This window comes from Schistocerca piceifrons, chromosome 9, assembly GCF_021461385.2.
Source record: "Schistocerca piceifrons isolate TAMUIC-IGC-003096 chromosome 9, iqSchPice1.1, whole genome shotgun sequence".
Lineage (NCBI taxonomy): Eukaryota > Metazoa > Arthropoda > Insecta > Orthoptera > Acrididae > Schistocerca > Schistocerca piceifrons.
Genome location: NC_060146.1, coordinates 87,109,968 through 87,136,450, shown reverse-complemented (window position 1 = coordinate 87,136,450; position 26,483 = coordinate 87,109,968). Strand labels below are relative to the sequence as shown.

At 45.5% G+C, this 26,483-nt stretch overlaps 2 non-coding genes across 2 annotated transcripts; both read right to left on the bottom strand.

Moving 5' to 3' along the window:
- Nucleotides 1–266: 266 nt before the first annotated feature.
- On the bottom strand, nucleotides 267–341 carry Trnas-cga. Its single transcript has one exon. It is a non-coding gene; the product is annotated as a tRNA-Ser (tRNA).
- A 17,884-nt stretch (nucleotides 342–18,225) lies between these two features.
- Nucleotides 18,226–18,299, bottom strand: Trnat-ugu. Its single transcript has one exon. It is a non-coding gene; the product is annotated as a tRNA-Thr (tRNA).
- Nucleotides 18,300–26,483: the final 8,184 nt, after the last annotated feature.

Below are 26,483 nucleotides of genomic sequence, written 5' to 3'. Positions count from 1 at the left end.
CAGCATTACTGATAGAGGGCGCCACGAACATGTAAGTCATTTTCAGCCAGGTGTCCGGGTACTCATAGTGTATGGAACATTTTGTTTCTGAAATCGTTAGGGAATACAATATTCCGCGATGCACAGTGTAAATAGTGTGCCGAGAATACCAAATTTCTATTTCATCTACACCCTGTTTATTTGCATATTCAAACGAAATATGACCAGTCACACAGTTTAATGCAAATACGAGTAAATATTGAAACTTCCTGGCAGATTAAAACTGTGTGCTGGACCGAGACTCGAACTCGGGACCTTTGCCTTTCGCGGGCAAGTGCTCTACCAACTGAGCTACCCAAGCACGACTCACGCCCCGTCCTCACAGCTTTACTTCCGCCAGTACCTCGTTTCCTACCTTCCAAACTTTACAGAAGCTCTCCTGCGAACCATGCAAGACTAGCACTCCCGAAAGAAAGGATATTGCGGAGACATGGCTTAGCCACAGCCTAGGGGATGTTTCCAGAATGAGTAAACATTGTCTAAATTGATACTGGAAACTGAAACTCCGTCCGAACAAGTGTTGAAGGCCCAACGCTACTGACCGACCCCGTGTCATCTTCGTTTCATAGGTGTCACCCGATGCGATTATGGAGGGGCATGTGGTCAGCACACCGCTCTCCCGTCTGTTGGTTTTCGTCACCGGGGCCGCTACTTCTCTGTCAAAGAGGTCCCTAATCGGCCCCACAAGGTCTGAGTGCGGCCCGTTAGCCAACAGTCCTCGGCAGAGCCGGATATTGACCCTTCAAAGTTCTAGCCAAGCCCAACAACCGTTGGCGAATCTTATACTGAGCGGTTAGAAACTCGTTTACCGTATTCCCTACAACCAGCAGCATTGTTTCCATTACAAAAGTACCGACCGTCTCTGTGTCCATCCGTCTGTTAAGATTCCAGTTACCGAGCGAGGTGGCGCAGTGGTTAGCACACTAGACTCCCGTTCGGGAGGACGATGGTTCAAACTCGCGTCCGGCCATCCTCCCTTAGCTTTTCGGTGATTTCCCTAAATCGCTTCAGGAAAATGCGGGATGGTTCCTTTGAAAGGGTACAGCCGATTTCCCTCCCCATCCTTCCGTAATCTGATGGGACCGGTGAGCCCACTGTTCGGTCTGCTCCCCCCAAATCAACCGACAGACCAAAAGTCGTACAGAAAAGCGATGTCACCATACTCAGCATTCCTAAATAGGTGTGACATGGTTAAACGTGCTGCGTCTTCCGAACAAGAGACAGCCAGGGCTAAAGGCACCACAGACGCAAAGATGCGAACTGGTGCCAGTGACATAGAGATTCGCCACTTGCGCGAGTTACAGCAGCGCCACGTACGGTGCCGGCCGACTACAATCCGCCAATGTCTGGACGACAACAGACAAGAGCCTACTCGGAAGATAGAAGAGCAGCTCTCGCCCACTTGTTTATAGTTCCTCGTCCAGGGCTGACTTACAAGGGGAGGCCACGACGTTTGGAACGCGGATTTACTGCAAACTTCGTACACTCGTACTACTCCGTTAGGACAACAAAATGTGTAAGCAGTAGCGCGTACTTCTCAAACGTTATTGAGGAAATCGCAAAATAATTTCGATCGTCAAATATATATAGACCCGTGCGTGGTCGCTTTTTACCAGGAAGCACCGGCAGGCGAGTAGTTAGCGTTCAAGCCCGGTAATCGCTGGGTCGCTGTATAGAGTCCCGATCGTCAGATTTTTTTTAAATTTCTAACACAGTCATTTTCTTGACTATTTATATTAGAATTGATGTAATGGGAAAAATACGTGTAATCGGATGAACTTTTATTAAATTTACAATGTTATTTGGCAGTCTACAAATTTTTACTATCACAAATAATGTAATAGTCATAACTATCGACTAGTAAACGACCAAACGCATAAAATGATACTGAAAATGTATGCTTGTCCGTGTCTTCAAAATTGTTCGTATTTAATCCAAAGAGAACGAGAAATTGCTTCTCGTGAAGTCGCTATTAAAATACACTCGATACTGCATTTAAGGAAATGCTGCGTTATGCATGGTTTGCTTCCAAATTATCGGCTGAAAGAGAGGTTTTTTGAAAATGTTAACGAGGTTTGTTTTTCCACGGAAAACCTCAAAAGACCTTGCGTGTGCGGAAACGTAGTATTTATTCATTGCAGCTGGTGCCGTTTAACTTTGTTTTTCATGTTTTTACGAAAAATGCCATCCTGCAACTTGTAATCGTAATGTCGAAAGCGACGATTAATTGTACATCTTTCAAAAGCCGTCTGTGCCGGTCAAAACTTGGAGGTAACAAGTCGTTTCGGGCTCCTTCCAGGTATCAGGTATTTCTCAAATCACGGACAAGCATACATTTTCAGTATCACTTTATGCGTTTGGCCGTTTACTAGTCGGTAGTTATGAATATTATATTATTCGTGATAATAAAAATTTGTAGACTGCCAAATAACATTGTAAATTTAATATAAGTTCATCCGATTACACGTATTTTCCCATTGCATCAACTGTGATATAAATAGTAAAGAACATGACTGTGTTAGAAATAAAGAAAAGACTGACGAGCGGGATTCGATCCAGCGACCCAGCGATTACGGGGCTTGAACGCTAGCCACTTTTTTTTATCTCATTTTGTTCGTTTTAGTTCGTCGCAAAACACCCGTTTCAGTTCGTCGTTTATCCATTAACTCGGTATTTTTATTAGAGAGGGCAGCCAACCCACTGACCGAACACGCTGAGCTACCGTGCCGGCAACCACTCGCCTTCCGTTGCATCCTGGTAAGAACGGCCTCGCACAGGTATATATATTTGACAATATTTGGCGATCGAAATTTGCTTGCGATTTCCTCAATAACGTTTGAGAAGTACGCGCTACTGCTTACACATTTTGTTGTCCTAACGGAGTACTACGACTATACGAAGTTTGCAGTAAACCCGCGTTCCAAAAGTCGTGGCCTCCCCTTGTTATACAGGGATCGTCGTTTAGTGAGCTCTTAGAAGTGAATTTGCTGTGTACTGTGGAGTTTACCTACGATTATTTCCACTTAGCCATTGATGACCTATTTTGCTTTATATTATATGCAGTGTTGCCGACTTCATATTTCAACTAGTTACAAGGATAAGTATACCTTTTTAACTCATCTGTGTGACTTGGTTACTAATTTGTTGGAGTGTTGTAGAATCTTCGTTGTCCTATCCTGTTACATGACCATGGGGAATAGCTGTGTAACAGTGGCAGGGAGAAATTGTCTTAGCGGTGTACTGCACCAGAAGCCATTTTACCATCTCACAAACACGGCCTACCGTAACAACAGTAGCAACTCGGCCTCCACAGCAAATCCGACGACGAGGCTTTACAAAAAAATAAAACAGTAAAATTGTTCAGCAAATTAGAATCACAGTTTAAAAATTCCATTATACCAAGTCGAGCAAACATTCACAATTTGAACTTCAAAAATAAAATTACAGTCGATAAACAAACCCGTATCAACTGAAGTACCAACTTGCGAAATGAACATTTATCTTCTTTACCACCTGGAACACTCAAACCCATAAAAATTCGATACACATTATATGGAATGTATTGTTCACGTTAGTCGATACTGCCACGTTGTAACATACTCTTATTTACTGTTCCTCATGAAACACCGTCTTACAGGCCTATAGTTCAATTCTTTTATCTTGGCGGCTCGCGCATGCCCGCCCAGACGCGGGAGATTGCTGCGTTGCCAGTTGCAAAACGACGCACGCGCCAAGAGAAGCAGCGCGTAGAACCGCTCGGCCACTCCGGCCGGCGTCCACATTTCGTTATCAACATCGTGACAACTAAAATCGACCATAAGGAAAGTATACGCTATGGACTTTTACCGCTGCAAACTCTTCAAAATTTCGCGCAATGGTTTACTACATCTAATGCAGCACAATTACTGCGTTGAACATCGAAACAAAATTAAGTCATTTATTGGGGGGGGGGGAGGTATCAGACAAGAAGATGAGCAAAAATCAAATTTTTGGGCCAAATAGTTTTTGTGAAATCGAATAAGTGTGTCAAAGCAGTCGGAACACCATGTGCCTGCACAGGCGAGCAGTGCAGTGCAGTGAATGCGAGGAGCACTTCTCTGTAGCAGCGAAAGGGTTAATGCGGCCGTGGTGGCTTTACTTCAAAAACTGCGCGCTCCCTCTTAAACATAAGTTTGCCAAATATATTCCTCTTCTGCAGCTGTAATAAGCGTCAAAAAATTACATTCAAACGAATAAAATTCATGTAGTAAGACACTTCGATATTGTTTTTAATAAAGAAATAATAAGCACCAAACAAGGCTTGAGCTCAGAACCTTCCGCTTGGCAGTCCAACACCTTGACCATCACGCTAACGCAGCTCGTCGTGCAATTGAACTCCTGGAGGACTCTTAAGATGTCACGCAAAATATTCATAAACACTGTAGGTATGCCCATGATTTACTAACGTTTTATCGAAGTACAATAGGAAATAAACAATTACCGCTGTTCTTTATTGCGGAAAAGCGGTTCGTGAAAATGATACAAACACCTTTCCTTGCTATTGGCTGAATTAGGAGGCTTATTGCTTGTTTGGTTTAATTAATTAATAGAATATGAAGCAATTGGTATAACGAATGCTTTTTCCAAACTTTCTATAAAGGAAAGTCTGCTATCAAGACATTGCTTTTGTACTATTACTTTATTTATGACTGAACGTTTCTAAAACTGAAGACACTCGTTCGTGCTCTGCACTGCAGTCGAGCTCTGGTAACGTCGTTCTCTGTTCATTGGCTGACTGTGTTTTGTGACGTCAGATGCGCAGAACGAACCTAAACTCGGCTGCCGTCGTAAATGACGCGCACTTTATTGGCCGCAGTGCTGTGACGGGAGGTATTAAGAGCTGATGCAGCTGTCGTGTTCTGGACAGGACCTGCAGTAGATAGGGGAGGAACGCGAAGGAAGTGGGCCGGAGCAGCGGCGCTTAATGGAGCGACGCGACGCGGAGGGGCAAGAACCGCCCCCACTCACAGGCATCCGCCGGAGAAACTGCTGCAAAGGAGTGAGACACCGAGACCTGACAAAAGAAAACCCGTGTATTCTGTCGCGCAGCATATTGTCAAAACTGAGTAAGGAAAGAAAATTGGCCATGTCCGCGTGGGACGCGCGCACTGCGGGTTCGGTACAAACTTAATTATGTATACAGGGGGAAAAGTATTTAAACCGACAAACTCTGGGAGGTTGTAGGGGACATCAAAACAAATATTTTTCCCTGATGTCATTTTTTCCTATGAGGATTATTTAAACCGGTGGAGGCCGTACTACGCTCTTCAGTTGTTAGAGGCCGTATTACGATCTTCAGTTGGCAAACTGCTGTCCACCAGTGTAGTAGTGCATTGTCTCTGTTTGCTAATGGAGCGATACACCTGGAGTGAGTACACTGATATGGTACGTAGCGCACCACAACGGACGAGCTGCACAGCGGGTTTATCAACAACAATATTCTAATCGCCGTATCCTGCATCATACGACCTTTGCTTCTGTGTACCAACGTCTGCGTGAGACCGGGTCATTTAGCAGATTACCTGGACAGCGACGCCGTCGCACGGTAAGCACGCTGCAATTTAAGGAAGCTGTCTCGCAGCATATGGAGCGGGATCCTTCAATCAGCACTCGTGCAATTGCACGAAACATGGGGACTGTGGTTTGCGTACTGTAAGACCTTCGGTACACACGTCATCAGATTATTTGACTTGTCGCTCTAGCAAAGTAGGCGAGTGTCAGCAATATGTCTCGTGGTCTTATCGTGGCGTGTTTATCTTATGCCGTTAGGTCAGACGATAGAAATGCCACTTGCACGCTTAGAGTAGCAGATTGACGGTGACCAACTTTAAACAGAACTTGATTAATTTTCACACACATTTATTAAAATAATAACAAGGATAGATATTGCGTAACTTGATTCTGGATGCTGTTTATAACTGACAATCTGAAGTTCCTTTGGTCTTGGTACGTTAATCTTATTCTCACATATCTCTGATACCTGCCAAAGTGTCGATACATTTATCTTCATGGCTACGTATAGGAATATGGTAATCTTATTAGGCGCAGGCTGAAACTTGATTACAGACTAATGCAGACTAATGCAGACTGACTAATCGGAGGTCTGTACACTCGTTATATAATACCTCGCGCGTTCAGGTATCACTGCGCGAGTGTGATCCGCGAGGAGAAAAGGTTCTACGTTAGCAGAAATCTCATTGGCTGCGTTACATATTAATACGCGGATCGGCGGAAGCAGAATTTGGTCCGTCTCTAAGACAGCGCCATCTCGTAGTGCGGAGACGGACGAGCGCTGCGCCTGCACTGTTGTGCTTAGCGGGGCGCGCTCTAGTGGGAAAGTTGTGTACGCGCTGACTACGCGGAACTATGTACACAACAGGGACGAATCAGATGAATGTAAAAACAGTCCTTCGAGAGCAACTGTTACGTCCATTTCACTTACAGCGTGTCCACAACCTGGAACCAGTTGATTATTTCCATCCTGTGTGTTGTTTACTGATGAAGCAACGTTCGGGCGTGATGGAGTCTTCAACATGCACAATTCGCATGTTTGGAGTGAGGATAACCAACATGCGACAGTTACTAGCGCTCATCAAGTACTGTTCTTCGTTGATGTGTGGATCGGTGTTGTTGGGGACTGTTTAATTGGGCCGTATCTGCTACATAGGCCATTAAATTGCAGGCACTATTACAAATGGGTCAAATGGCTCTGAGCACTATGGGACTTAACATCTGTGGTCATCAGTACCCTAGAACGTAGAACTACTTAAACCTAACTAACCTAAGGACATCACACACATCCATGCCCGAAGCAGGATTCGAACCTGCGACCGTAGCAGTCGCGCGGTTCCGGACTAAGCGCCTAGAACCACTAGACCACCGCGGCTGGCCGGCACTATTACAATTTTCTCGCCAGCGGATTGCCAGAATTGCTGGAAGACGTCCCGCTCCCTACAAGACAACGCATGTGGTTCCAACATGACGGGGCGCCGGCACATTTCAGTCGTTGTGTGCGTCGATCCCTGGACCGACGGTTCCCAGAAAAGTGGACTGGCAGAGATGGTCCTGTGCCATGGCCTGCTCGATCCCCAGATATGTCCCCTCTGGACTTTTTTGTGTGGGGAGAGATGCGCAACCTTGTTTACATAACTTCTGCTGCATCAGAATAGGATCTGGTTGCCCGGACAGTAAGTAGCAGTAGCGGGCAGCAGGAACAATTCAGGGTACTCCTGGGGTTTTTTCCCGTGTCAGACAGAACATGATCCGACGGTGTAACCTTTGTTTACCTGTCAATGGAGGCATTTTTGAAAATCTAATGTATTTGAAATTGGGTTGTGTTAATGTGTTATGTCTTCGTCATAAAAAATGGAAAAGTGTTTGTTGGTTTAATTAATTTGCCGCCAGAGAAATCTTCCTCTACCGGTTTAAATACTCCTCATAGAAGAAAAAGACATTAGGGAAAAATATTTGTTTTGATGTCCCCTATAACCTCCCAGAGTTTGTCGGTTTAAATACTTTTCACCCTGTATAGACAGTTCGTCCATTCCGGGAATCGAGAATGTCAATTTTTGCCTGTTATCGACATTGATACTACGAAGGTATCGATGTCGGGAATTCCAAGACTTTCCAGAATGACTTAATTTTAAGTCTGATGTCGGATTAAAAGGACAAAGAAATATTTTTTTCGTGTGACATAATTACAAAATTACAATTTTCTGATTTTTCTCCCTTTACATATATATTGTGAAACTTAGCTTCTTGCCAAATTTCACGATCCTAGGTCAGTGGAAATTACCCTAAGATACGAGTGAGTCTGGGAGTATCAAAATATGTGATACACAGTGAAGAGCTGAACAACGTGGTACACCTGCCTAATATCGTGTAGGGTTCCCGAGAGCACGCGGAAGTGCCGCAACACTACGTGGCATGGACTCGACTAATGTTTCAATCAGTGCTAGGGGGAACTCGCACCATAAATCCTGCAGCGCTGTCTATACATCCGTAAGAGTACGAGGGGGTGGAGATCTCTTCTGCACAGCACGTTGCAAGGCATCCCAGATATGCTCAATAATGTTCGTGTCTTGGGAGTTTGGTGGCCAGCGGAAGTGTTTAAACTCAGAAGAATGTTTCTGGAGCCACACTGTAGCAATTCTGGTCGCGTGTGGTGTCGCATTGTCCAGCTGGAATTTCCCAGGTCCGTCGGAAAGCACAATGGACATGAATGGATGCAGGTGATCACAGACACGATGCTTACGTACGTGTCACATGTCGTATCTACACGTATCAGGGGTCCCATATCACTCCAACTGCACACGCCCATTTCAGAGCCTGCACCAGGTCGAGCAGTAAGCTGCTGACATGCAGGGGCCATGGATTCAAGAGGTTGTCTCCATACCCGTATACGTCTATCCGCTCGGTACAATTTGAAACGAGACTCGTCCGACCCGGCAACATGTTTCCAGTCATCAACAGTCCGATGTCGGTGTTGACGAGCCCAGCCGTGTCGTTCAGTCATCAAGGGTGAACGAGTGGGCCTTCCGCTCCAAAAGCCCATATCGATGATATTTCATTGAATGGTTCGCACGCTGACACTTGCTGATGGGCCAGCATTGAAATCTGCAGCAATTTGCGGATGGGTTGTACTTCTGTCACGTTGAACGATTATCTTCAGTCGTCGTTGGTCCCGTTCTTGCAGGATCTTACAGCGACGTCGGAGATTTGATGTTTTACCGGATTCCTGATATTCACGGTGCACTCGTGAAGTGGTCGTACGGGAAAATCCCCACTTCATCGCTACCTCGGATATGCTGTGTCCCATCCCTCGTGCGCCGACTATAATACCACGTCCACACTCACTTAAATCTTGATAACCTGGCATTGTAGCAGCAGTAACCGATCTAACAACTGCACCAGACACTTGTCTTATATAGGCGTTCCCGGCCGCAGCGCCGTATTCTGCCTATTTATATACCTTTGTACTTGAATACGCATGCATATACCATTTTCTTTGGCGTTTCAGTGTAAATAGCCTTATTTTCTGATTCCTTTGACAAAGCACCAAGGGACCATGGACGGTAATATGTGACATAAATTTCACCTTCTTATGGGTAACTGGAATCTTAACAGACGGGTGGTCACAGAGACAGTCGGACAACAAATGGCATTTTTTTTCCTGGGATATAATTACAAATTAACTTTCAGATTTCTTCCCTTACTTGTACTGTGAAACCATACTTCTTTCAAAAGTCATTACTCTAGGAAACGGGATGCACCCTATAGGTTTCATGGGTGAGTTTGAGCGTATCAAAAGATGTCACACAAATCGTCGTATCTTTTGATTTAGATTGACACAGAAGATTGCAGTTACTGAGCCGCCAAGGGACCATGGACCTTAGTATGTGCCATAAATTTCAACTTGATTCGTCTCCCTGTTCCTGGGAAAAAGAGCTGTTAGCAGACGGACATGGAGACAGAGAATAGGATAACAAATAAGAAAAAAGTTTTTCGTGTGAGAAAATTAACAAATTAACAGTTTGCGGATTTTCTCCTTTACTTGTACTGTGAAAGCTTACTTCTTGCCAAATTTCATGATTCTATGGCAATAGGATGTACCCCATAGGTTTTGATGAGTGAGTTAGCGAGTATCAAAATATGCAACATAAATGGCCGTATCTTTTGACTACAATGGCTTAGAAGCTGCAACTTCTTACATCTCCAGGGGATCATAGACATCAGCATGTGACATAAATTTCAACGCGATACGTGTACTCATTCCTGAGAAAATTGGTTTTAACAGTCGGCCAGAGAGACAGTGGCCCTTTAAGGGTTCCGTTTTTACTGACTGAGTTACGGAACGCTAAAAAAGAAAGTAAATTTCCTCTTCATCATTCACGATAGTCTGCTGCAGTATCCTAGAAGACAGTTGCACGCATACAACATACAATAAAAAGATGCGGCCTTTCAGGACGAATCCACAAGGCGCCACTAAGAAGTTCGGTGCATGATTTCAGAAAATAAGGAAACAGGACGTACAAACAAAATACTTTCACTGGCCTTCAGAGCAGTTACCAACAGACACAACACACTACTGACATCGGTTTTTGGAAACAGTTGCAGACTGTCAGTCGTGACAGACTGCATTTCCGGCGCGGTTAGGAGCAAACGCGGAAAGACAGACTTCCAATGACGTCAGGTTGACTACTTGGATCAGTGCCAAAAATGTACAGGGCCCCCGAGAGGTGAGGATTTTGGGGCTCGAGTGTCTGAATAAACATTTTTTACTTCCTTTAGACTAACAACTACATTTGAAGCTAATTCTACGCACTAGTTGATACTTCAAAAACAACTTCAAAAGCATCCGTGACATCCCCTAGGCTGTAAATATGCATACTGCTGTATTTCATAGCTTACTATGTGACATTTTACTTTAAATGAAGACTGGTAGTAATGTACACTAGGCGGTTCCTCATCTAAAAGATCTTTATAGGATTTTATTTTTTAAAAAAAAATGACGAGCTCTGTTTCTACGGAGCTCTTGATTGCACACTGTCGAGTGCTGATCTTTTTAATGAATTTATACGTTCCCTAGTAAATCTGTGATGTTAAATAGTTTTATGACTAACAAATATGTACACATGTTTTAGTCTATTGTGCCGGATATACACGGAGGTTTGGCTTAATGCTACTAACAAATACATACACATGTTTTAGTCTAGTGTTCTGGATGTACACATAGATTTGATTTAGCTTTCATCATTTTTAAGCTTATGCGATATTATGATTACCTGTCCCTTGTAAACTTTATTTGTACACCCTTATATTACTACATGTATACTCTTTTATTATGCAGGGGCCTGAAGATGGCAAAATGAATTACCAAACTGGTTGCTTTTGAAATAAAAGAGAATATCTTAAAGTGTACAGCTGTTGGTAAAGTTTATTGAATTGAAAATTACGGCCGGCCGGTGTGGATGAGCGGTTCTAGGCGCTTCAATCTGGATCCGCGCGACCGGTACGGCCGCAGGTTCGAATCCTGCCTCGGGCATGGATGTGCGTGATGTCCTTAGGTTAGTTAGGTTTAAGTAGTTCTAAGTTCTAGGGGACTGATGACCTCAGATGTTAAGTCCCATAGTGCTCAGAGCCATTTGATCCATTTTTTTGAAAATTACGTACCAGACGTTGTCCCCTGGCCATAATGGACCAACGGAGATTACAAGGTGACTGCTGTTCGACACCCAACTTACTTTCCAGATTTGGCTCTCGCAGACGTATTTTTATTTCCCCAGTTTAAATCTGCCCCGAAAGGTTTCGTTGTGTTTGACCACTGCTAACAGTTTTCCAAGAACGGATATTACGAATGTTTGGTAGTTAATGAAGGATACTTTTGGGATCAATGAAGGTACTAGAGACGAGCAAAGTGAAACACGTAACTGTTTCGAAACGAATGAAACAGTACAATGTAATGTTTCGATACGCTGTTTCGAAACAGTGAAACAGTTTGTGTTTTGTAATCTGATAAACCTACACATTTTGTCATCTTGAATGTCTACTGTATAATGATGTCCATATAAACACAAATGAGGTGCGAGAGCGCTAATCATATCGCAGAAAGTATGAAACTATCGCTTAGGTGTCTTGGCAGTTTCGTATTTCCTGCAGCAAATGCGCTGCTTTCGTGTTTTCATACTTTTCAATTGGCTGAGGACAGCCATAGCTGAAGACAGAAGAACCACCACGAACGGAACTGGAGATGAAAGCAAACTGCAGAAACAGCGGATATGCTACTGGGATTCCATATTTCGTTAGTATGGGTAATATACCCATCCTGCTAATTTCCATGCACACAAAGGGAATCATTGTGGATAATAGGCACAGTGACTATAGACTCACAAATAACGCCAAATAATTCGAATAAATAACAAAATATAACGGGAAAAAAAATATCGTGCAAGGTGTTTCGACCCGTTACTATAAATTCACCACGCTTCCCAGCCCTTCCCGTTCACCATTACACTATCAGTGATATGTCAAACGGATTGCTTGCAATTACACCTACATCAAAATTATGTATATTTCTGATAACTGTCACTCTACGCCTTTTTTTATTCAAAATGTTGTAGGCTTACTTGCGTTTCTTAATATGACTGCTGTACATGAACAGAGAAGCGTATTTTATAAAAAAAGTTTAATTTAACTGAATGATTTTCACTTATTTATTATTTTGAGTGTGAATAGTATGCGTTGTTTTATTGTTTGGTTAGTGTTTATAAAGCAGATGTTACCCCGTTTCGGAATAGAACAGCCAGTTAGAAACGAAGCTTTATTTTCGGATATATTAAGCTTCGTGCTATAGCTTGTCAAAAAGATTTCGACACTCTTGAAAGTGTTTCACTAAGTGGTATGTTGTGTTTCAGTATCTGTGCCGAGCCCAAATCTCGTCCGACACAGAGCGGAATGAAACATCACTGTTTCGATACAATTAGTCCGTTCCAAGCACAGATGGACTGAAACAGCCTTATTTTGAATCAACGATACAGTTTCTGTGTCTGGCTCGAGATCGAATCTGGTCCGGTTATTCGAGACAGGGCGGAATGAAACACCACTGTTTCGATACAGTGAACCACGGCCGTTCCGAAACACTGAAACAGTCCCACGTATCGATACACTGTAAACAGTGGCCAAGCCTAGAAGGTACTTTATTTCTAACTCTTGGTTCCTTAATTTTTTGAGGGCAATGACCGAAGTTTCCAGACGTACGTTCTACATCAACAGTGACACTCCGCGAGCCATTTTACGACATGTGACGGGAGGTACTTCTGGTACCACTATCTGATGTCCTGCCTTTTCCATTCACGAGTTGCACGTGGAATTAATCGCTCTCGGTAAACCTCCACATTGGCTCAACTTTTTCCGATTTTCCCGCTGCACTCATTTCGTGACACATATCCAGGAGGCAGTAATGTTCCACCGACTATCCCTGGACGTACTCTCTGGAAATATGAACAGTGAACCCTTCGTGACGAGCGACTCGTAGCGACTGCCCGTGGACTTTACTGACAGTGTAAACTCCCCATCGCGCCCCCTTCAGATTAGAGGTAAGATGGCCCAGTGGATTATCTGTCAAAAACGGAACACAGATCAAGCATGAAAGTAGGTGTACTGAACTGTCAATAAAAGTGCAGGCACGGCATCTCAGCGTGTTCGATAATAGGGTTAGCTGGGTTAATGGATCAATTATGTACTTGAACAAGAGTCGTAGTACGTCCGCCCAGAACAAATACAACGGCCACCAACGAACAAAATGAGATTTAAAAAAAGGTGCTGCTTGCCCTCTGTAATAAAAAAACTGAATATAGGAATTAACGATCAACTTGAATGGATGTCATGTGACGTCCACCCAGACCAAACGCAACAAGCTATATCGAACTAAATGAAGGAAAAAGAAAGTGGTTAAGGAGTTACACTGCCAAGAGGACGAGCCATGTTTAAAACTCTCTCGTGCATTTTTTTTTCTTTATTCAAATTCGTGTCTGTGTCGTGGTGTAACGTCCGTTTGCAGCAGCGAGGCGTAATGTAGTGACCATAATGACACGTGATTCCGTTCAACTACTCTATTAGCAACCGCAAGGAAGTGGCTTTCGAATGGGAACCGCGAATGTTTGATGACAAGACAACAAAGTCAACCGAATCCTCGAAAAACAAGCCCGGTGTGTCATAAACGTCATTGGTGACAGCCTCGTGTGTCATATGATAGGAATCTCCCATCGAAGCACCTAATTTGTCACACAGTTTCTCTGTCAAAACATATGTTTTTACCGTTTTTGTAGTTGCGTCCAATTTTGGAAGTTTTGACTCTTGAATTTCTTTGTTGTAACACAGTCCACACCCGTTTAGTTGTTGTTTTCATTTCTGTGAGACGTCTATGTGGTTTCTCGCCTGCTCTCACTATTCATCACATTTACTTGCGACGGTAACATATTCTTACCACATGGCTCATATTCTATAACCAATGTATAGTATGACAACTGCCAAGGCTACAGAAAGAGAACAAACATTTCAATGACCGACGGACAGTTGATAATGTTGTTGAGAGAAAAAAAAACTGACACGAGGGAGGTTTGAACAGAGCTCGCCCTTGTCGCAGTCTAACACTGTAACCACTTATCCACGACGCTTTTTGGGTTATTGTTTGCGGTATATTGTACTTGTCATTCTTGCGCCGTTCACTTTTTTTATTTTGTTTTTTTCATAGTTCAGTACACCTCCGTCCTGTTTTCATTCTTGATCTGTGTTCAGTTTTTGACAGGCAATCCACTAAATCTGAGGGGAGAGCGATGGAGGGTTTCTCTTGTGATTATATCCGTTGCGGCCTTGCGCTTGCTAAACCATTCTCTACTGAGCGAGCCAGGTCACGATGAACATGTGAACCTGTGTTCAAAATGGTTCAAATGGCTCTGAGCACTATGGGACTTAACTTCTGTGGTCATCAGTCCCCTAGAACTTAGAACTACTTAAACCTAACTAACCTAAGGACATCACACACATCCACTCGATATTATCAGCAAAGATTGCTGCAAGTCGCTGAGTGGTCTCATTCTCAAATCCTGGGTGAATATAATCTCGTTAGCCATCGCCATGTGACTTACGCTGCCTCAGAACATATACACAGTTTCTAATGTAATACTTGTCTTATCGTATTAAATTATTCACAAAAGATTAAATCTTTTAACCAGTAGATTATGACAGCATTTTAATTTTGAAATTCTGTCAGTCATTATATCAAGTATTGAATACCTGTTTTTTTTCCACAGGAAGGTACTGGATAGATAACCTGCAGCTGGGACTCTGACCATGAACCGTGAACCATGAACCGTGTTAGTCGGTTAGTAATACAGTCACGGAAACAAATTGCCCGCACTCTGTACCTGGTTTACTACGTGACGAGCGAAATTGCTTCGAAAACTTTCCTGTAATCGAGAAACACGGCGTAAAATTGGCCTCCGGTATCTAGCTCGGTCGAGACCTTGCCACAGTCCTTTCTGTGCGAGGAGGACAGTCGTGCACGGATGTGGAGCGCTCCTGCAGCGCCGTGACGTTTCGCTCCTAGAGAAAGGCGGCATCGTCAGGAGCTGGAAGTGTGCCGCGCGACCCGGAACGCAGCTATGCGCGGAGATGACGGCGGGTCAGCGGGAACACGGCCGCGCCGCGGCGCGCTGACGCAACGCCAACCCACGCAGTCGATGACCCCTCCCGCGCGGGATCTGCTCTTCCTCCGCTGCGACCCACTTGGGCCGCCGACTCCCGCTATTCGCCTTCTGCAGTTGGCCCCCCTGCTGAGTCACCACAGTGGCGTCTTCACAGCGCCACAAAAGCCCTGTTCCCGTTCTGTCATTCAGCAATGGCTCTACCTCCGGATACACGAAAAAAAAATACCGGCACCACCGAGGCACTGTGTAGAACACTCAGTTTGCTCTACTGCACATGTTCAGCGACCTCGTAACACACACACTTCCCAGGTACATTTAGTGCATACCGAATTTTACGGGCTATAAGACGCACTTTTTTCTTCAAAAAATTGCCTCCAATATTCAGGTGCGTCCTACACTCGAAATTAATACAGAAGTGTCCAGTGTTTGATTTAAAATCCCCGCCAGCCTTGAAAACGGGCAGATAGTCGATGCAGCGGGAAAGCTCTTTCTGTCTGGCAACAGTGGATTCGACAGGCAGCAGCAGTGCACCGATGCGACGAACATGAGCTGAGGGGAGTGACAAGATTTTTCTAACGATGTCTCCCTTCCGCACCGCTATGACAAACCCAGAATACTGTCTAGCCTATGACGAGTCATTGCGGTCTATGGTGCCAGTGAACTTGAATTGGAAAGTAATTTATATTATCGATAAGAGTACAATATTTTTGTTATTAAGTAGTTTCGTGACGGAAAAAAAATAAAAGTTATTCTGACGCGGGCTATAGATTCAAAGTAATAGAACATGCAGAAGAAAATGGAAACAGAGTAGCTGTGTGACATTTCGGGCCTTCATCAACACGCAAAAGCATTCGTGATTAGTAGCGGTCTAGTAAAGAACTCAAGAAAGTGAGGAAGACTAAATTTGTAAATAGAGGACTGAATGCAAAATGGCCAAACTAGATGACGCATTTAAATGGATGCAAGGACACCGTTGAAATGGAACTGAAATTAGCACAAAAATGATTCACACACTCGTAAGCTAGCGCTGCAGTGGAACTTAACATGCGTTAAGGACGGAGTTGGTTGATATTACAGGTTTGTGAAGCGTCATGGATTTTGCATGTGAAGCAAAACCAAAACATGTCAGAAAAAGCCACATGCGTATGAAGAGTAAATATTCAACATCGTAAGAAGACTAAAGGGGCTCAGAGCACTATGCGACTTAACTTCTGAGGTCGTCAGTCGCCTAGAACTTAGAATTAATTAAACCTAACTAACCTAAGGACATCACACACATCCATGCCCGAGGCAGGATTCGAACCTGCGACCGTAGCAGTCGCTCGGCTCCAGACTGCAGCGCCTAGAACCGCACGGCCACTCCGGCCGGCGTAAGAAGACTAGTGTGGAACTAAACCAAAGAGTGAATGTTGACGAAACTCCTCTGGCACTTGATATACCGATTAACAGAACTGCTGCCATTAACGGTGTTGTGGGTTGGCAGGAGAGCCAACACCGGGTACTATAGGAAGCTGAAAGGCACGCGTTTTAGCTCCCGCAGGCTGGCGTGAGGTCTGGAACAGGACAAGGAAATTAGACTTTAGAAAAACGGACGTAGCTGGTGGAATACTTAACTTTAATCCATTAATGATGAGCGTCGCTCTTGACGGTACATGTTTTACAGCATCAATAGTGAGTGGTAATGGCGCCTTGCTAGGTCGTAGCAAATGACATAGCTGAAGGCTATGCTAACTATCGTCTCGGCAAATGAGAGCGTAATTTGTCAGTGAACCATCTCTAGCAAAGTCGGCTGCACAACTGGGGCGAGTGCTAGGGAGTCTCTCTAGACCTGCCGTGTGGCGGCGCTCGGTCTGCAATCACTGATAGTGGCGACACGCGGGTCCGACGTATACTAACGGACCGCGGCCGATTTAAAGGCTACCACCTAGCAAGTTTGGTGTCTGGCGGTGACACCACAAACGGTGTTGAAACTGTAACTGTAACAACAAGTGGACATGAAAAAATGCACTAGGCTGCTGTCCTTTCATGTTGTGTTAATCCAATTATCATTTTCAAGTCAAAACAATGCCAAAACCTGAAATACCGCCAGTGTTCTTGTTCACGTACATGATATGCGTTGGGTGGACGACGGTGGCATTAAATTACGGATTAATAGAGTGTATGAGGGAAGGAAAGGTGCCGGCCGATGTGGCCGTGCGGTTAAAGGCGCTGCAGTCTGGAACCGCAAGACCGCTACGGTCGCAGGTTCGAATCCTGCCTCGGGCATGGATGTTTGTGATGTCCTTAGGTTAGTTAGGTTTAACTAGTTCTAAGTTCTAGGGGACTAATGACCTTAGAAGTTGAGTCCCATAGTGCTCAGAGCCATTTGAACCATTTGAAGGAAAGGTGCTTTATTCAAGAACTATTCTTGTGCTAGGTCAGTTCAGTAGCCATTTGGAAATTTCTGTGAAAAAGTAATTGAGGCAGGGAAATAGAGAGTTTGCTGCCATTCCAGAAGGACTTACTTCACAATTGCACCTTTTGGTGTCTCGATAAATAAACAGTTTCAAGTGTATCATACAGAGGAATGGAACAAATGGACGATGGATGAAACCCAGCATGAATTTATAACCTAGTCAAAGAAGTGTGTCAGGAGATAAAACAGTCGTAGTTCAGAGTGATAAAAAACATTATGGTTAAATCTTTCAGCATAAGTAACGCTCTCTGTGATAGTGAACACAATTTTATTTATGAAGAGGTCGACGATGACTACGAAGAGGAAGAAGAAGAAAGTTCAGACGACGATTTTCAGGGATTTTAAAGGTCAGTTCGGCTTTATAAACTAAGATTTTATTATAGTCTGGCTTCGCAGGCTAATAATAACAATGAAATTACAATGAAATGAACACCCTTAGCTGCTTGCAGGCGTTGACACACGTCAACGGGGACAGATGAAAATGTGTGCCCCGACCGGGACTCGAACCCGGGGCCTCCTGCTTACATGGCAGACGCTCTATCTATCTGAGCCACCGAGGACACAGAGAACAGCGCGTCTGCAAGGATTTATCTCTGGCACGCCTCCCGTGAAACCCACATTCTCAACGTATTGTCCCGCACTACATTCGTAGTGCCCCCGCCCATTATACTCATTACTCGCGGCGCGTTGCCGATTCCCGTAAGAGTTCGGGCGCTGTTTGTGCATTCGCGCAGAAGAAGAAGATGGTCAAGTGGCCGGTGAACCTTATATATATATATATATATATATATATATATATATATATATATATATATATATATATATATATATATATACACTAAGATGGTATCTAATAACAAGGTAAAAATGTTATTTTTTTAAAAATGCTTATAAATTGAGCTGATCCTTATAGTCCATAGCGTTTTACATTCCTAAAAATACGGTATGTCGAAGTCTCCACACTGAGGTTACAAAACTCATAGGATAGCGATATGCACATATATATACAGGGTGAGCCACCTAACGTTACCGCTGGATATATTTCGTAAACCACATCAAATACTGACGAACCGATTCCACAGACCGAACGTGAGGAGAGGGGCTAGTGTAATTGTCTAATACAAACCATAAAAAAATGCACGGAAGTATGTTTTTTAACACAAACCTACTTTTTTTTTAAAATGGAACCCCGTTAGTTTTGTTAGCACATCTGAACATATAAGCAAATACGTAATCAGTGCCGTTTGTTGCATTGTAAAATGTTAATTACATCCGGAGATATTGTAACTTAAAGTTGACGCTTGAGTACCACTCCTCCGCTGTTCGATCGTGTGTATCGGAGAGCACCGAATTACGTAGGGATCCAACGGGAACGGTGATGGACCTTAGGTACAGAAGAGACTGGAACAGCACATTACGTCCACATGCTAACACCTTTTTATTGGTCTTTTTCACCCAGTGTGATGGTATGGGGTGCCACTGGTTAGGCTCGATAGCCACATCCCACCCATACACGAAATTAATGAAACAGCGCAAATTGACGAGGCAATAGAAACCCTCACCACCGAGCGAGGTGGCGCAGTGGTTAGCACACTGGGCTCGCATTCGGGAGGACGACGGTTCAATCCCGTCTCCGGCCATCCTGATTTAGGTTTTCCGTGATTTCCCTAAATCGTTTCAGGCGAATGCCGAGATGGTTCCTTTGAAGGGGCACGGCCGATTTCCTTCCCAATCCTTCCCTAACCCGAGCTTAGGCTCCGTCTCTAATGACCTCGTTGTCGACGGGACGTTAAACACTAACCACCACCACCAGAAACCCTCACTAACGCCGTCCAGGACGCAATGGCTGGCACCATACCTGATCGCACCTCACAACAACGCAGTGCGGCCCCGCCCCAGGAAATCCTGGGCCTAATCTCAATGAGGAATCGCCTCGGGAGACAATGGCAGCGCACCAGGCCTCAGTAATTCAAACGGCACATTAACAGACTATAGGGCATCATACACGATAAAATACAAACACATAGAACACAACAGTGGAACCAAAAACTCGAAGGGCTGGACACCGCACGACCTGGCGTGTGGCAACTAGCCCGACACTTCACCAGGGAGAAAATATACACCCCAACGCTTCAAGGGCCTGACGGACCTGCATACTCAGCGGATGAGGAAGTAGAACTAATGGCCCGAACACTCGCAGCGTCATTCACACCGAACCTGGCACCATCAGATCCAGCGTTCACACTTGCTACTGGCCAGGAGGTTACACGCATTCTCTAGCCCAACCATCGCGCGACGGCATTCGACATGCTAGCACAGTCGACGTCTCCTGGGCTATAATGCATTCCGCTGCTAGGAAAGCCCCTGGTCATGATGGCATTCAAAACCGTGTCCTCCAGGAGTTCACGGATAAAGCAACTGAGTACCTAACACACATAACGAATGCCATACTAAAACACCAACACTTCCCCGCCTTTTGGAAGACGGCTAAGGTCCTGATGTTCAGGAAGCCGGGGAAAGACCACAGCCTCCCACAAAATTACCGACCCATCAGCCTTCTGAGCTCGCTCAGTAAGAGTGTTGAGAAGGTGATTCTCAAACGCATCACTAGGCACTGCATAACAAATGACATCCTGAGACCGGAGCAATTCGGCTTCAGGAATCACCACTCCACAACACATCAACTCTTACGGGTCGTTGAACATACAACATATGGCTTTAAAGCTACAGGGGCTGTGTTTCTGGACATCGAAAAGGCTTTCGACCGTCTATGGCACAACGACCTCATTCGCAAACTCAGCGACGCGGGATTCCCCGACGGACTGGTGCGTCTAATACACTCACACCTCACAGACAGGAGTTTCAACACTGACGTGCAGGGAAAACAATCAATACGACACGGCATACACGCGGGAGTACCCCAGGGAAGCATCCTAGGGCCCCTACTGTTTAACCTCTACATAAACGATCTCCCAACCACACACAACACAACGATGGCAATCTGCGCGGATGACACAGCCATCCTCGCGCAAGATTGGAAACCATCAAACATTTCGTCATGCCTACAGACTGCACTCAGAGTGGCTGAGCCTTGGTTGGAGAAATGGCGTGTTAGAGTAAACGTCGACAAGTGCGAAGCCGTTCTGTTCACTAGAAGACCGAAGCAACTGCGCAAACACCGGTACTGCAGACCAATAACTCTACATGCACGCCCAATACGTTTCCGCGAGAAAGTCAAATACCTCGGTGTCTGACTGGACCGGAAATTACTCTGGGGGGACCACATACAACACATGACCAACCGAGCTAGCGCGAGGCTCAAACAGCTCTACCCTATGCCAACAGGCGTAGCACACTGAACAGAAGGGTGTCGAGGTCCATGTACATGACACTTATCCGACCCCTGATGACGTAGCAGCTCCTGTCTGGGGATACGCTGCGCCTACACGCCTGCGCCGTCTGCAGCTCATACAAAACAAAGTACTCAAAATCATAAGCAATGCTCCACGATACACACGCATCGCGGACCTTCACCGGGAATACCGACTTGAGACTCTCACGGAGGTAATTCACAAACTCACCACAAGACTATGCAGAAACTCCAGACATTCGCAGAACCCGTTTATTCTGAATCTGAGGAACTACGACCACAACCATAGATGGAAACATAAAAGACCAAAAGACGTACTTGTAAGGACCTAACATCTATGGCCAAGCATACACAAACATAACGGTACAGGCGAGCCCCTGTTAATCAGACGCCATTACTGGATATCCAGCTGGAATACACTGCCGAATAACTGGCACCACGCAGGGAAGCCGTACCGTACACTGCATGCAGACAAGCTCCACACAGCCCCCACACAGTGAGATGATCTATGGCCGATCTCCCACTGCTGTATAACGATCTTGATTGTTCCAGGAATGTAGCGGCTGCAGCAACTGGGATACATCGCCATCGCTTGCCACGGTAACGATGCATGATACCCATATTAACAAATCCAACCTTGCATGAACTATCGCAGCTAGTAAGCCACTACTGTTACTACCCATCCCACTGTCGCAGAGGTTTTTTTCCCACGGCACGAGCCATGGCACTTTTTTCCCTCTGCTCTTCAAATCGCTACCCTCACTCGCGTTTCGTCCACTATCTATCACCTGACGGACCGTGTTAATGCCTAGTCCTACCCAGACGCACGGATAACATCACAGCCCAGCATCCTGTGATCCACTTACTAAATAACTATCATGTTTACGCAGGTGACAGTAGAACTTTCGGTTTGGTCACCACGTTGGTGCGGGCGTGGAGGGGCCTCATCTCTTTAAACACCTCTTGTTCGCATTGACGGCACTTTGAACAGTGGACGTTAAATTTCAAATGTGTTACGAACCGTGACTCTACCCTTCATTCGATCCACGCGAAACCCTACATTTCAGCAGGATAATGCACGACCGCATGTTGTAGGTCCTGTACGGTCCTTTCTGGATACAGAAAATGTTCGACTGCTGCCCTGGCCAGCACATTCTCCAGATCTCTCACCAATTGAAAACGTCTGGTCAATGGTGGCCGAGCAACTGGCTCGTCACAATACGCCAGTCGCTACTCTTGATGAACTGTGGTATCGTGTTGAAGCTGCATGGGTAGTTGTACCTGTACGCGCCATCCAAGCTCTGTTTGACTCAATGCCCAGGCGTATCAAGGCCGTTATTACGGCCAGAGGTGGTTATTCTGGGTACTGATTTCTCAGGATCTATGCACCGAAATTGCGTGAAAATGTAATCACATCTCAGCTCTAGTATAATATATTTGTCGAATGAACACCCGTTTATCATTTACATTTCTTCCTGGTGTACCAATTTTAATGGCCAGTAGTGTAATGCGCTTGAAAGGCACATGCCATCATCGTCAGAAATATCTTCAGATAAGTACCGTCACTGCACTGAACGCATTTAGAAACGTTCATTCATGCGAAAGACTTAGAATAGTGTCATTACGCTATAAAGGTAAGAAAGGAAAAACATACGAATGTGAACAAAAATTTCGTCGTCACATCCCTTGCAACCAAACCACGTAACATTCTTAAAACGTAGCCCGTCAGTAGAGCGTACGCTGAAGTATTTTTGCTGAAGTACGTTGGGCTGTGTTTTGGGCCGGTATTACACTATCAAATTTCTTTGTGAAAGATTTGATCCAAGATGTGATAAAATATTCCGTCAGATATATTTGACAAAGATCTTGGCCGTAGCGCTAGAAGGGGTATTACACTGTCAGCATATTTTTCGTCAAAGTTCGAGTTGGCTGACAACCGCAGCAGTTGCATGTACCAGGTTGACGTCGCAGTACGGACTGACGCAAAGCGACGCCGCGAGGACCTGATGCGAGTTGGACGCCGTCAGCTGGCGGGTTATTCCCACAGTGGCGAGCGGTCACTGCCGTGAGAACATCGCGGCCCCTCGCCGACCACTGGCGGGCAAGTGGGGGAATTCCGGTTGTCCATTCGTGAGTTCTTTTGAGATACACGTGCACATGTTCGCCACGGAGAGGAGCGTGCTGGTAAAATCGTGAATTGTCGCTTTGAAGCGTTTCTTTTTTTTCGTTGTGTTTGATTTTAGTAATGGCGAATTATGCTGTGGCTGCATCTTCCTCCTCCCTCTCGTGGCTCTGTTCCGTATCTTCATGTGGTCGGTATGTTAATCCGTATGTGGCAATTTTAGTTCAATGGGTCTGAGCACTGTGGGACTTAACTTCTGAGGTCATCAGCCCCTAGAACTTACGAGAGAACCTCCCCATCGCACCCCCCTCAGATTTAGTTATAAGTTGGCACAGTGGATAGGCCTTCAAAAACTGAACACACATCAATCGAGAAAACAGGAAGAAGTTGTGTGGAACTATGGAAAAATAAGCAAAATGTACAAACTGAGTAATCCATGTGCAAGGTAGGCAACATCAAGGAGCGCCTAAGCTCAGGAGCGCCGTAGTCCTGTGGTTAGCGTGAGCAGCTGTGGAACGAGAGGTCCTTGGTTCAAGTCTTCTCTCGCGTGAAAAACTTAATTTTTTATTTTAAGTTTATGTGACAAAAAGTTATGTTTTCATCACTTTTTTGGGAGTGATTATCACATCTACAAGAACACCTAAATTGGGCAAGGCAGAAGAATCTTTTTATCCATTCGCCAAGTGTACAAGTTAGGTGGGTCGACAACATATTCCTGTCATGTGACGCACATGCCGTCACCAGTGTCGTATAGAATGTGTCAGACGTGTTTTCCTGTGCTGGAATCGGTTGACCTATGACCTTGCGATCAAATGTTTTTGTTTCCCATTGGAGAGGCACGTCCTTTCGTGTACTAATCGCACGGTTTTGCAGTGCGGTCGCAAAACACAGACGCTAAACTTATTACAGTGAACAGAGACGTCAATGAACGAACGGACAGATCATAACTTTGCGAAAATAAAGAAAGTAAACCTTTCACTCGACCGAAGACGTGAACCAAGGACCTGTTGTCCACCCACCTAAGTTGTACACTTGACGAATGGGTAAAAAGTTTCTTCTACCTTACCCGATATAGGATTTCTTGCGGATGTGATAATCACTCCCAAAAAAGTGATGAAAACATAAGAGTTTGTCACATAAACTGAAAATAAAAAATTAAAATTTTCACGCCAGGGAAGACATAAACCAGGGACATTTCGTTCCGCAGCTGCTCACGCTGACCACGGGACCACGGCACTCCCGAGCTCAGATAACCTTGACATTGCCTATCTTGCACATGGTCTACTCAGTTTGTATATTTTGCTTATATTTTTCATAGTTCCACACAACGTCTTCCTGTTTTCAAGGCCAACTTATAACTAAATCTGACGGGGGTGCGATGGGGAGGTTCCCTTGTTAGAACTATTTAAACCTACACTCCTGGAAATGGAAAAAAGAACACATTGACACCGGTGTGTCAGACCCACCATACTTGCTCCGGACACTGCGAGAGGGCTGTACAAGCAATGATCACACGCACGGCACAGCGGACACACCAGGAACCGCGGTGTTGGCCCTCGAATGGCGCTAGCTGCGCAGCATTTGTGCGCCGCCGCCGTCAGTGTCAGCCAGTTTGCCGTGGCATACGGAGCTCCATCGCAGTCTTTAACACTGGTAGCATGCCGCGACAGCGTGGACGTGAACCGTATGTGCAGTTGACGGACTTTGAGCGAGGGCGTATAGTGGGCATGCGGGAGGCCGGGTGGACGTACCGCCGAATTGCTCAACACGCGGGGCGTGAGGTCACCACAGTACATCGATGTTGTCGCCAGTGGTCGGCGGAAGGTGCACGTGCCCGTCGACCTGGGACCGGACCACAGCGACGCACGGATGCACGCCAAGACCGTAGAATCCTACGCAGTGCCGTAGGGGACCGCACCGCCACTTCCCAGCAAATTAGGGACACTGTTGCTCCTGGGGTATCGGCGAGGACCATTCGCAACCGTCTCCATGAAGCTGGGCTACGGTCCCGCACACCGTTAGGCCGTCTTCCGCTCACGCCCCAACATCGTGCAGCCCGCCTCCAGTGGTGTCGCGACAGGCGTGAATGGAGGGACGAATGGAGACGTGTCGTCTTCAGCAATGAGAGTCTCTTCTGCCTTGGTGCCAATGATGGTCGTATGCGTGTTTGGCGCCGTGCAGGTGAGCGCCACAATCAGGACTGCATACGACCGAGGCACACAGGGCCAACACCTGGCGTCATGGTGTGGGGAGCGATCTCCTACACTGGCCGTACACCACTGGTGATCGTCGAGGGGACACTGAATAGTGCACGGTACATCCAAACCGTCATCGAACCCATCGTTCTACCATTCCTAGACCGGCAAGGGAACTTGCTGTTCCAACAGGACAATGCACGTCCGCATGTATTCCGTGCCACCCAACGTGCTCTAGAAGGTGTAAGTCAACTACCCTGGCCAGCAAGATCTCCGAATCTGTCCCCCATTGAGCATGTTTGGAACTGGATGAAGCGTCGTCTCACGCGGTCTGCACGTCCAGCACGAACGCTGGTCCAACTGAGGCGCCAGGTGGAAATGGCATGGCAAGCCGTTCCACAGGACTACATCCAGCATCTCTACGATCGTCTCCATGGGAGAATAGCAGCCTGCATTGCTGCGAAAGGTGGATATACACTGTACTAGTGCCGACATTGTGCATGCTCTGTTGCCTGTGTCTATGTGCCTGTGGTTCTGTCAGTGTGATCATGTGATGTATCTGACCCCAGGAACGTGTCAATAAAGTTTCCCCTTCCTGGGACAATGAATTCACGGTGTTCTTATTTCAATTTCCAGGAGTGTAGCTACAAATGTAATGTATTGCGAATACATGGAAAGAAAGATCCTTTATTATATGATAGCGGAACAAACACTGGTAGCAGTTACTTCTGTAAAATATCTGGGAGTATGCGTGCAGAACGATTTGAAGTGGAATGATCATATAAAATTAATTGTTGATAGGGCGGGTACCAGGTTGAGATTCAGTGGGAGAGTGCTTAGAAAATGTAGTCCATCAACAAGGGAGGTGGCTTGCAAAACACTCGTTCGACCTATACTTGAGTATTGCTCATCAGTGTGGGATCCGTACCAGATCGGTTTGACGGAGGAGATAGAGAAGATCCAAAGAAGAGCGGCGCGTTTCGTCACAGGGTTATTTGGTAAGCGTGATAGCGTTACGGAGATGTTTAACAAACTCAAGTGGCAGACTCTGCAAGAG